Here is an 11,334-nt window from a genome sequence, read left to right on the forward strand (position 1 = left end):
GCAATTCAACAAGATCAAAGAAGTAGCATTCAAAAAACACAATAGGATTGAAGTCAAGAAAAAGAAGGAAATGACAAAATAGGAAGAAAGACTCCAAAAGACCAAGTCAGAAAAATTGTGAATGGGATGGCTTAAGCCAGGAAAAATGAGACAAGGGGAAAAACATATTAAGAAACAAATAGTATGTAGTATGTGGTCCCTAGTGGTGATATTGAATTGGCATTGCCAATAGCATGGAGAGTATAAAATGAAGTAAGACATGATGTTTTGATGTCCTGAGTAATGAACTCTTGGGCAAGGTATCCAAATTATAACTACAAATATTATATTTTAGTTTAAAAATACTATTATTAAGCAAAATTAAAAAAGAAAAGCTTGGAGTTTTGGTTGAAAGGCCATTTGGAATCAATGAATGAACTGAATTATATAATATGTTTTTAAAACATACAACTACATTATGTACTTATCCTTAACCGTTTATCAAACTAGGCTGACAAGAGAGCAAGTGAAAAAACAATTCAAATATAAAAGCATAGTCTATAGCATCCTTTATTATACTATATGCTAAATTCCATGCCAGTAAGCGATTTACTGAAAATGGGCCTTTTTTTCCTATTTTTTCTGTTATTACTTGCACTATTTATGTTCATCATAACTAAAGAAAGAACTAACAAGTTGTGGTAGTTAAGCCTACCTGAGGAATTAACCATTCCATAAGACATGACAGTAGACATGAACACCAGTGTGGAAGGCATAATAAAGAGTATGGGGGTAAATAGTGTTTGGGGGTTAATTTAAAATGAAACAGGGTTTAAAAGGTAACAAAATGTAGCTAAAGTAGTTTTCTAATAAATCCATTGCTTAGGTATTACTGAGCACAAAATATATAAAAGTAGTCAGACAACCCTGGGGGCACCGGGATGGCTCAATCGGTTCATCGTCAGACTCTTGATTTTGGTTCAGGTCATGATCTCAGGGTTGTGAGATCAGTCCCACATTGGGCTCCATGCTGAGCGTGGAGTCTGCTTAATATTCTCTCTCCCTCTCCCTCTACCCCACAACAGCGCCCCCCAACTCCGCTCACACATGTGCATGTTCTTTTTCTCTCTAAAACAAAAAAAAAGAAAGAAAGAAAAACAAATGGTAGAACTAGTGCTGAATGTTTTAAATAAACATTATTCCAGACCATCAATATGTCTTAGGAAGATGCTATAGTGGAACCAAAAACTTAATCAGAGAAAGTGATTATGATGCTGATGTTCTCCAGGAAAATAAAGGTGATGCAAATAATGTAGCTGTAATAGTATGATTATGAATTTGAATGAATATCTTGAGATTGCTAATACACTCTATTTCTTTATATTAGGATCTCATTGTTTAGAAGCTTATTATATGCCTGGCAGTATATTACATGTCTCCCAAAGATGGTCTTCAACCCTCAGACCAACACCATAATGCAGATACTATTATCCTCTTCGCTACAAACTGGAGGACAGAGAAAAGATTGTCAATATTGAAAACATTATATATATTTTCTTCTTCCTGCAAACCATTGTTGATTTACCAGCTCCACCTTACAGAGAGCTGCAGGTCTAACTCTCTTTGGAAAATATTTCAGAGTTTTAAAGGTTGTCTCACTTTCCATAAGTAAGAAAATATAATTTTAAATCCCTCTGTTTTGTTCACTATGTAACTCTATAAAGCATAAGCCACTATTGTTTGTGCCTGTAAATTTCATTCGGAGCCTAACTTCTAAGTAATAATAAGCACAGCTCAACAAAGGCCTAGCACAAAAGTCATTCTTGGCGTATATGAATGATCCGTTATGGAAATACTGAAGCATCTCTTAAAATTATGTTCTTGCCAGTAAGAATTATGTTTCTTACTCTCAAGCTTGATTTTTTTTTTAAATTGAGATTATTGAGGAAATAAATGTCTTCATTCTTTTTAAAAAGTACTTTATAGCTTAAAGAAGTTACCTATATAATAAATCTTTAAAAAAAAGTTACCTAAATAGCACACTAGATTACATTCTTAGAAATATTCCTTGAGCATTTTAATAATATATTTTGAAATCTCTCATCCAAATGTTACCTTTACAATATTCCTGCCAAGGGGGATTTCTTGGCTATGCTTGATTCTTTTATATTTATCTGATAACTTATTTGGGCTAACACACCCTTTATTAAAATTCCACAATGGACTGAAAAAAGAGAATTTCTCAAAGTGCCTCACCGAACTAGAGAATGTCTGAAAACAGAGAATCAATAGCCATAAAATCTAATGCATAATGAAAAAAATGATTTTCTACTAAGTCACCATTGCCAAATTCACCTGCAGCATTCTACAATTTTGTTTTTATCTGTAGAATGCTTCTCAGTGTCTTCTTAGGAAAATTTATGTTACTGTTATTTTCACAGTTTAAATGTGTTTTCCTGCACCCTTCCAATGCAATCTAGAATTAATCAAATGCATGATGAAAAGAATGAGGGAAATAATAGTAAGATGGCTTCATTTCATCTCCATGATTTCAGCTTACCAGGGGTGACCGAACAGAGAAATGATGACTTCCAATGACAGGTCACATGAAAGTGTTAAGATAACAAGAACCTCATTTGCTTGAAGCTGCCAAAAGTCGGTAAGCTGGCCAAAATGTTAAATAATAACTGCATGATGAATGTGTCCCACTTTGGGCCTAACCATAAGATGCTGTTAAATATTTAAATGGAGAACATGCATATAAGTAGATATATATGTCAAATTTAAAGATTCATACCCAAAATATTTTGATTAAGTGTTAAAAGGTTTTATTCATTAGGATGTTGTAATATAATTTCATAAAATTTTACTACATTTTGGTCTACTCATGTCTTTGGAAACAACCCAATTGAAATTCTGTGAAAAATCTATTTACAAATGATCAAATAAAAGAGACTTACTAATCTCAACAATTTATTATTCCACAATGTTAATATATCATACAAAAACTACAATAAGAAAAAATTCTCAACTTTTAGATTGAAAAAGAAAGACAGAAGTTAAATATTTCCTTTTCCATCAAAGTGCTATGAACTTGAAAGGATTTGCAAAGTGGAAACAGGTGTAGTCAACTGTTGGGAGTATTTTTAAAATTGTTTGACACATCATAATAGTGTGATCCAAAACTGAAACTTGACAGTACTATAAGCATTGGAAGATCATAAATCACTTTAGACAGCACACGACAGTCTTAGTTTTTGCACACTGAAAGTATTTTGTGATACTTTGTATTTTTAATATAAGAAAACATTAATATTTTTAACACAAGAGAGCTCTTTATTAACTTTATTAATATGAAAAATTTGGTATTATTTTGCCTCCTAATGTATAATAATATTACAATTACTTATACACACAATAATTGTGATATTGTGTATTAGGAAACATAATAATACCAAGTCTAAAGAATAAGATGAAAATTTCACTTTCTTCCCATATCCTCAATACATTATATATAATTCCATAGTGTTTGTAAAGCAGTTAAATATTTTTTCTGCTTTGGCATATTTTAATAAAGGCTGGACATTTATGAATGATGACTTCAAGTGGACTTCATACATACGTATGCATTTTATAATTGATTTAATTGATGCATAATTAAAATTACAAAAAAAATTAGAAGACTTAAAACAAAAACTTTCATACTAATTTTGGTTTTGTAAGAATTTACAATTTCATGTAAATGATAATAATTTCATATTTTACAATAGCATTTTTTCAATGTTCCCAATTTTTTTCATAGAAACAATTTCAAAACAACTTTATCACCATAATCTCATAGTAACACTGTGAGTATAAAGTAATCCAGGTCAGAAAAATGGCACACAGGATGCTGGCTCCCTCTCCTGCCCCCTGCATCACTCTCAGAGTGATGTTCCCACTCCAACTACAAAGTGTCAAAAGTTAAGTCATGCGGATTTCTTAAGATTGCCTCATAGTGACTCAAAAGCAACTTGTTATTGCCTTTCAGTATGTTAAGAAGCAAGAATAGAGTAAACCTATTTTATATCAAAAATGGATATTTTAACATGAGCCCAAAATGTTTAATTATTAAATTTAATTAAGCAATTTGCTTCAGGTTAGCCCAAAGGGTGTCTTTGAAAACTTGACTGTTGACATACACATATCCAATTCTCAAAGAAATAATAAACAATTTAACATTTAAAAAAAATACTTTTGTCAATGCTCATCTGTTCAAGTTTTTACCCCCTCTGGTCCCAAGAGATTTCTGCTGTTTTTCCACTTAATTCCTTCATCTCTTTTTAATTCCTACTTCTACTAGAAATTTTTAACATTGAACTATGCTTTTTTAACGCTTAATGATACTAACAATCTATGCTAGGACTTGATTTTTTTTTCCTGTTCTCCAAGGAGTCCCTTTCTGTTGTGAAGTTTTCAAAATCTGAATACATTTCATGGATTGAAAACATCCAAACAGTCTCTAACAGGAAAATATATAGCCCACAGTCCTTTAAAAATGCGGACAATAACAGCTGGGATTTATAATAACAAATGAAGGGAAAGATGAAGGAAATATACAAATCATAAGCTCCAAGAAACACATAAATCTTTATGACGTTTTATCATAACTCAGACAGAACGTTATCCTTTCAAAACCTGCCAGATCACGCCAGACATTATACCCGGTTTAAAACTCAGGTGCTTTGAAGTTATCTTTGAAGATCTCTCGGTTTTGGAGTTTTGGTCACTCCTCAGATCACAGCAATGTCTGCATTAGTTCTATGCAGTCCTATTGTTTCCCTATGTCAACCATTGTGTCTTCGTCCCTTTAATACAAAAATACATGGTTCTGTTATCTATAATAGATAATATGAAAGTGTTATTTCCTGCATGAAAATGTTAAATTTATAAAAGATAATAGAGTAAACTGAACTTGGTAGATTGCAAAGAGAAAACTTTTTTTCCCCCAAACTACTGTCCCCTTCAAATTCACTCTGTCTACTTAATTTTTCTTGCCTGCAGATGAAATTTGGGCCAGAATGTATACCTTTTCTCATTCAAAAATTATTTCAAATGTCTAAGTGCCTAACACAGTTATAGATGCTTAGACACACCGGTGACCAACACCAAAGTTTCCTAAAGAGCTTATATTCTAGTTGAAGAAAGGCATCAAAAGTAATTCTATGGAAAAAATTAAAATAATCAAGCATGGTAAAGGGAGTTGAAAGATCCGGTTTGGGGAAGTGAGGAGCAGTAGGGGAGATGTGGGAGGAGGTCAGAATTTAGTATTAATTGTGGTGATCAGGTAGGGCTCATTGAAATGGTGAGATTTAGACAAGGTGACAAGTTTAGCCAAACTGATATCTGGTAGAAGAACATTCCAGAATAGATAGAGCAAAAACCTTAAACTAAGAATATATCCAGTATGCTCTATAACATCAAGGAAACCAATGTGCTGAAGCTGACTAAGCATGTGTGCAAATGGTAGAAGTCAGAGAGGTGGGGTGGGTGACAGAACATGAGAGACCATATTGGCCATTTTCTGGGCTTCGGCTTTTAACCTGAGTGAAATGGAGATATGACAGAGTTTGACTTATATTTTACAGGGAAAACTCAGTATACAGGCAAGAGATGAGGATAATTCAGACCAGGGAGGTAACAGTGGAGGATATCTTCTGAAGACAGAGCTACCACCATGTCTTAACAGATTTGATACAGAATGTGAGAGAAAGAAAGGAGGTAATTATTGCTCCAGGGGAGCTGGTACATGAGGAAGAATGGAAGTGAAGCAGATGTCCAGAGGACAGATTATTTGGAATATTAAAAGTTTTATACACGCTACATTTGTGATGTCTATTAGACAGTCTAGTAGAGATGTTGAGTAGGCAATTGGACATATGAGTTTGTAGCTTAGGAGCACAATTTGGGCAAGAGGTATAAAAAATTGGGGAGTCATCAGCATATGTTTTTAAAGTTACAAGGCTAGATGAGATCACCATAAATCTTTAGCTAAAAAAGAGAAGTCTACAAGCTAAGCTCTAGGCCAATGTGAATGGGTCAGTTAAAAGAGAATGAATTGACAAAGGCAACAGAGCAACCAGTAAGCTGGGAAGAAAACCAATCAAGTGCAGTGATTTGGAAATAAAATTTTAAAAGGTAGTGTAGAGGAAGAGAGGGATCAACTATACCAGTGCTGCCAATAGGTTGTTATCGTGTTAGAATTCAGATATATAGCCAGAATTACATTTTTGTTCTGAAAACCAGTGATCAAATTACCAACCAGCATCACTTTTAAATAAAAGGTCTATCAAAAATTACAGAGTTGCTTTTAACATCTCTCTGCTGTCTGTTGAAACTCTTGATTTTAGTAAAGATGTTATTATTCCATACATGAGATGTATCTGAATTGGATTTCAGCACCAAAATTTCCATAATAGTGGTGGTTACTGAACCTGAATCTACAATTTTTGGCATCCTCCAATTGCTTTTTGCTCTTGAATAGAAGGAATTTTGGAGTAAAAAAAATCCTTAGCTCATTCTTCTTTCTCTGAAACTTTATAGACTGTTTCAACATATGTTCAATACCATATTTATGGCTCTGCCTGACTCAGAAAACTGATTGTATTTAATCCTCTTATTATTACCTTTGGGAATAATACAGAAGTGCATACTTTGAAATTTTTTCCTTAATATTGAAGCTTAAAAGACCATAACAAAACTATAACACAATAAAGGATGTCTGCCAAATGCCAATCAATCATTTTCCAAAGGGGTCTTTTGGGGAAATTACAGATAAAATCTTTCGTAAGTGCTTTCTACACATTAATGCTGGAGTTTCTCAAGAAAAATCTAAAGGCATTCTTAGACTTTTTGGAGCATAAATTCACACTTGGTATCACTTTTCACTGACTCTCTCAAACCTGAAGCATCCTAAACCCAGGGTGCCCAGACAATATCTTGCCTTATTAGTAAAGATTACATAACTAGATTTTACAATAGTGCCTCTAAGTTTTATTTTAAAAGATTTCTCAATTAAACCTAATCATTTAAAAATCCTTTTAAAAAAAGCAAAAGTTTTTCAAACCATGACTTTTATTATAAAATCATTTTAATTTTTAGCAAAATATGATTTCTTTATAAAAGGAATGGATTTAATACAAAAAAGTAGCATTTCCATTTTAATAAGAAATACCAATATAAATTATTACATATATGATACTATCCAGGATGCCCAGAACACACAACTCAATCAATTTTCAAACAATCTTCTGATTTTAGATACAATTATGTTCATTTTATGAATAAGCAATTATGTTGCCCAAGTCAAATCTAATAGGTTTAAGTGAATACTGCCCCTTAGAAAGCCCCTGTGATACTTGTTGTTCTAGGATATGAGTGTCAATCCTGGACCTGATATCTATGGTTTCTATCATCTTTACAGATTCACTTAGCCACTCAAGAATCTTAATTCCTTCACCTGTTAAATAATAACATTATTCCATGTAAATTGTCTTTATTTTTAAGTGCATTATAGTTGAAAAAAATGTATAATGTAAAATGTAAAACTATATTGTAAAAAAAAAAAAAAATCCAAACACCTCTGAAGTCTACTCTGGCAGACATTGCTAGTTATATTAGTCAGGATTCTCCAAAGTAACAGAACCAATAGGATGTATATATAGATAGATTTATTTTAAGGAATTGGCTCATGTAATTGTAAAACTTGGCAGGTCCAAAATCTGCAGGGCAGTTTGGCAGGCTGCAGATCCAGGGAAGAGTTAATGTTGTTGTCTAGAATCCAAAGGCATTCCAGAAGTAGAATTTCTTCTTCTTCTGAGAACTTCAGTTTTTACTCTTAAGATCTTCAACTGATTGGAAGAGACTCACCCATATTATGGGAGGTAACTGTCTTTACTCAAGTCTACTGTTTTAAATGTTAATCATATCTAAAAAAAATACCCTCACAGACATCTAGAATGGTGTTTGACCAAACAACCAGGCATTATAGCTTAGCCAAGTTGACACATAAAATTAACCATTAGAGTCTACCCTTTGTCATTTAGGCACCCATATGCATCTCTTTAAATATACTTATTCTCAAAATAAAGACAATAAGAAGGCCATATTTCCACCTTCCATTCTCCTGTGTACATCTGAAAATACACAAATACTTTCCCAGAAGAGTATGTGAAGTCCTTAGGTGATGTTCACTCTTCTCCTTGATGACCTATAATTTAATTATTATGATGTAAACTTAATACATGCTATGTTTTATGAAAAGAGGATAAGAAAGGGAAGAAAACAAAGATATTGCCACACACACATATTCTTAACAAAATAAGGAGGTAATACCCATAACAATTATTGTCCTTGTCTCTGTAACTGGTCACATGGCCATAGCTGGCATTTATAACTACCTTCTTCAGTAATCTATTTCTTTTGCAATCAGCAGGTGCCTCAGTTGGTCATGGATCTTTACCAGGTAGAATTACCCAAATTTCCATTCCTGAGGGTCTGGTCCACTATTAGTCCTGCCTGAACTGATTTGTAGTTTTCCATTGACTCTAATCACAAGGCATGGTAGTACTAAGAGATGCCCTAAGGAATCTCCTGTATTCCAGAGATACTCCTCCTTATCCCCATAGTAGAGTAGTAGTCCAATTTCCTCTTTGATAATCAGAATCAATCATACAGCCATTATAGTAAATATCTCCTTTACTTGTTGATTCAAAGGCATCAGAAGCTCAAAGTGGTTAGGTAACAGTTCTAACTTGAGTTTAGTGAAACATTTCTGTGTCTCTTGGTGGAGGCATTTCTTCCTTTGGAATTAAGACTTCTTAACCAGTAGGATATAAAGATATGTGGACAAGGAGCAAAAGTTTTACTATCAGATCATTAGAGGTAATAATGAGTGGTGCTACTCCCATTTCTACCCCTTAATTTCTGGATCCATGAATCCTGCTTGTGGAAGAAACAGCACCACATGTTGAACACTGATTTAGGTATGTGCAAATGCCCGAGAGCCTTGCCACAGCCCTGTGAGGTGTTGCCACCTAGCTAGAACGGCAACTGAATCTTCACAAGACTATTCCACCACTCTATCAAGCCAGCTGCTTCACACAGGCAGATCCTGGTAAGACCAGTAAATTCCAGGAGAATGGGCCCATTTGCTGTGAAGTGAGTTCCTTGATCAGAATCGACACCATGTGGACTACCATGAGAGTAAATAAGGCATTCTCTGGGTCCACAAACTGTAGTTTTGGCAAAAGCATTGCGTTTAGGGAAGACAAATCTGTATCTAGAGTGTCTATTCCAGTAAGAACAAAATGCTGACCTTCCATGATGGAAGTGCTCCAATGTAATCAACCTGCCCCCAGGTAGCTGGCTGATTATTCCAGAGAATGTCTCCATAACAGAAATTCAATGTTGGTCTCTGCTGCTGGCACTCTGGATTCTCAACAGTGGCTGTAGCCAAGTTGGCCCTCATGAGTAGAAGTTCATATTACTGAGCCATACATAACCTGCCACCATGGCCACTTTGTTCATGAGCTCATTGGTCACTGACAAGTGTGGCTAGGAAAAGAAGCAAACTGGTATCCACAGAATGGGTCATCCTATCCACTTGATTATTGAACTCTCCTTCTACTGACGTCATTCTTTGGTAAGCATTCACATGGGACACAAATACTTTCACATTTTTCACCCATTCTGAGAAGCCTATCCACATACCTCTTCCCTAATCTCTTTCTTAATAATTTTCCAATCATTTTCCTTCCAAGTCCCTAACTATCTAGTCAAACAATTGGCAACTGGCCATGAATTGGTATATAATTGCACATTTAGCTATTTCTCCTTCCACAAAAATGAATAACCAGATACAGTATTGAAGTTCTGCCCACTGAGAAGATCTCCCTTTACCACTTCAGGGATGTCCCAGGGAAGGGCTATAGTGCTGTGGCTATCCACTTCCAGATGGTGTCTGCCCATCATACAGACCCATCTCTAAACCAGGCCCAAATTTTCTCTTTCTCTGTCAATTTATCATAAAGAACTTCCTATGAAGTCATAGCTGCAGGTTGTGAGAAATAAGGCAATGTAACAGGAAGGAGTGGGGACTGTGGGCATTTGGGCCATTTCTTACTTGAACGTACTTGATCCTCCAGACCTGTTTGCACCCAATTTCATATGCACTACTTGCATTTGATGGTGATGTGCACACCCAACTTCATGGCTTGGTGGGTCAGACAGCATCCAGTTCATGATGACATTTCAGGTTGCCTGATAACTTAGTGGCTCATTGTTAGCATTCAGTCTCTACTAAGGCCTAATAGCAAACCAAAACCTGTTTCTCAAAAGGAGAATAATTATCCACAGAAGATGACAAGGTTTTCCTCTAAAATCTGAAGGTTTTAAGCTGTTATTCATCTATAGGGGCCTGCAAAGGCTCCAAATGAAATCCTATTAACTGACCCAAAAGCACCATTGGATCCATGGCCCAAGTGACAGAACAGCTAGCATGGCAGACTGAACCTGTCACAGAGCCTTCTCTTGCTCTGGACCCCAATCAAAAGAGCAGTTTTTTGGTCACTTGGTAAATGGGCTCGAATAACATACCCAAATGAGAAAAATATGTTGCCTCCAAAATCCAAAGAGACCCATTACATTTTATGTATATTTTTGGGTTGTTGGAGAGGCCAGATGAAGCAATTTATCCTTCACTTTAAAATGGATATCTTGACATGGCACACACCACCTGATCCCTAGATATTTCACTGATGTAGAAGGCCCCAGAAGTTTTGTCAGATTTATTTCTCACCCTCTGATATGCAATGTCTTACCAATAAGTCTAGGGCATTTGTTGCTTTTTGCTCATGGCACTCCATGGCATGATGTCATAAACATAACTACTGGTGGGATATCTTGTGGAAGGGAAAGGTGATCAAGCTTCCTGCAAACTAAATTATGACATAGAGCTAGAGAGCTGATATATCCCTAAGGTAGGATAGTGAATGTGTATTGTTGCCTCTGCCAGCTGAAATCAAACCATTCTGCTGGTCTTTACGAACATGGATGAAGAAACATAATTTGCCAGGTCAATACACATAGGTACTAGGGAATGTGTTAATTTGCTCAAGCAATGAAACTATGCCTAGTACAGCAGCTGCAACTGGAGTTACCAGCTGGTTATGCTTACAACAATCCACTGTCATTCTTTAAAATTCATGTTTTCTGCACAGCCAAATAAGCAAGCTGAATGGGAATGTAGTGGAATCACCAGCCGCCCTGCGTCTTTCAAGTCATTGATGGCAGCTGCAATCTCGGCAATCCCTCCAG

This window comes from Mirounga angustirostris, unplaced genomic scaffold (assembly GCF_029215605.1).
Source record: "Mirounga angustirostris isolate CCGP_5_RB_7025 unplaced genomic scaffold, mMirAng1.0.hap1 SCAF_1, whole genome shotgun sequence".
NCBI lineage: Eukaryota > Metazoa > Chordata > Mammalia > Carnivora > Phocidae > Mirounga > Mirounga angustirostris.